The sequence below is a fragment of the Carassius auratus genome, unplaced genomic scaffold, assembly GCF_003368295.1.
Source record: "Carassius auratus strain Wakin unplaced genomic scaffold, ASM336829v1 scaf_tig00216082, whole genome shotgun sequence".
NCBI classification, from domain to species: Eukaryota; Metazoa; Chordata; class Actinopteri; order Cypriniformes; family Cyprinidae; genus Carassius; species Carassius auratus.
In genome coordinates, this window is record NW_020528399.1 from 849 (window position 1) to 3395 (window position 2547).

At 34.7% G+C, this 2547-nt stretch overlaps 1 long non-coding RNA gene across 1 annotated transcript; it reads left to right on the top strand.

Annotated features, from left to right (window-relative positions):
* The first annotated feature begins 504 nt into the window (after positions 1-504).
* On the top strand, positions 505-1581 carry LOC113097039 (uncharacterized). The gene is made up of 2 exons (XR_003288758.1): positions 505-608; positions 698-1581. It is a non-coding gene; the product is annotated as an uncharacterized LOC113097039 (long non-coding RNA).
* The last annotated feature ends 966 nt before the right edge of the window (positions 1582-2547 follow it).

Here is a 2547-nt window from a genome sequence, read left to right on the forward strand (position 1 = left end):
AAACATTATAACACATTAAAACTGTTGTTATGATTACTCATGAGATGATATGACATATTACAAAGTTTTTTTTCTAATACATTATGCATTCATCATAATGCCATAAGAATTCTCTTATAATTTGTTTTAAATACGGGCTTCATAGGAAGTGTTACCGTTAAGTTTAATCGATAATGTACTTCTTCACTGATGTTATACAATATCCTTATACAAATGGAAAAAAAATGTTTACAGCATCTAATGCTTTTATCTTGGAGTGAAACACAACTAAGAAGATGAATAAAATCAAGTGAGCCACAGAGATGGCATCGTCCAAGAGCACAGGCATGTATTTTTCTTTTTTCTGCATTGGTAAGAAAACTATTAACTCAAAGAAAGTATATGTAAACATTTAAAACATCATATACTAATAATGAACAAGAGTGCAGATTAAGTAACAAATATATAAATGAAAACCACCCAAGATCAGTAAACAATCTTTAACTATTACTGTATTCATTTTATATTAAGGGAGTTCATCCAGAGGCAGCGAGTGAACTTTGTGTCCTGAAACCAGAATCAGTTGGGAAGAATGGAACCAAGTCTACCCAATTAAAAGGCTTACACAGGTAATTCACAACTCTGTTTGTGTGTGTGTGTGTGCGCACAGCTATAGCTTAATGTCTTCATGACTCATCATTTGTGTTCATTTCTTTAGGTCCCCTTCCAGATGCTGATGTCTTGGCTTCTGGTGCAAAACTACGTCAGATTAATCCCAAGCCTTTGCTGCCGCAAATACTTGAGGGCATGTCAAAAGTAGAGTTGTACCTCTTGGCAGTCCACTTTCATTCCAGTGTCCCCGTATAGCTGCAGGTGTTCCTGATCTTAATTTCCCCCCACTACCTGTGCTTGGTTTTCAGTTTGGCTGTAATTTTAAATTTGGCCAGACGGACGAGTGCATGATCCATCTGAAACATTCGTTTGGACTAGTGGAGGTAAAAAGCACCTCTGCTGAAAACATTGCTCAGGTTCCATTTATGAAAATTCAAAGAGGACTAGCCAAACTTAAAGAGACCCATAAGTACTACTGGCAGGTACAAGGTCAGACTGCAGTGACTGGTCTACACTGGTGTGACTTTGTGACTGACACACAATCAGATTTCATAATACAGATGATCTGGCGAGATGATGCCTTCATAACATCAATGAAAGTACTGTTATAACGTTTATCTGGATGTGTATCTTTCAGTGGTATGAATGGACAGATTCTGTTCATATTATAGTATGAACCTAAGATTTTATTTTTACATTCATAGTAAATATATACTTTATGTAGTTGAGTAGTATGTAGCATATTTTGTAGTAGATCTTTGATAACATATTAGATACATCACAAATTATAACAATAAATATATTGTACTTGCTATTAATTAGATAAATGTACATACCAAGGTGAATACTTTTTGTATGAAATCTTCTGTAATGTATATGATATGCATATTCTTTTACTACTTGCGTATATTTACATTTGATACATTGTGTGATATAACAAAGAAGATTTTTTTCATGAGTTATTATAAAAATACTTTTCATTGTCAACTATTTCATTGTGTCTGTGAAATTATTTTCAGGGACATTTTATTTAAATAATTTCATTATACAAAATATACAATTTTACATTACAATAAAAAAAGGAAAAACACATTTAATGGTGGTAGGTATGCATTGCAACTAACTGAAAAGGTAAAAAAATGTAATAAATAAAAAACTACTATCAAATGTTAACACTGTAACACTATTGTAATAATAATAGATTCACTGCTCAAGAAACATTGGTCCCTGATAATAAACCATAAAACAGCAATTATGCCAGATCTGATTAATTCTTCCTGACAAGGTGAGTGGCACAACAGAATCCCAGATGTGTATTTCCTTGACCCTTCGAATCACTCTTTCCACCAGAAGTCTGAGGCGTGCAGTGGTCCTGTGTTTTTTCACAGTCCTGTTTGCTGAACTGCTTGGCACATTTGAAAGGTGGAATGATCCGTCTAGCACCAATACTGGAGAGCATATATTCAATAGTGAACCCCTTGTCTGCCATAACCACATCTCCACTGCACCACACAGAGCTACCCCAACCAGACCTTTGAATGTGGTAGTGCACTTATAACTTCAGAGTGGAGTTTCAGTGATGTAGGGCTTTCACAGCAGATTTCTGTACAGTCCAGGATGACATGCAGGTTTTGATTGAACGAACAGTAATTCTCTGGCATGGAGGAGCTTATTTGTTGCCTGGAAATCTAAATGGGTAGTGAATCCAGGTAATCGTCCTGCTCAGCATAGCCACGCTTACCCAGAAAATGTCAGCGATAACTTGATTGACTGAAACAAACAAATATATATTTAATTATAAGACAGAACCATTGTATTTACAAAATCATTTAATTCAACAACTGGTGTTAGACTCATACAGGTATGTTATAATTAGACCAAGATTTCAATCTAATAACTTGAAAGAATTTGCTTTACCAAGACGTAAAGTGACCATGGTTTTATTATAGTAAAAGT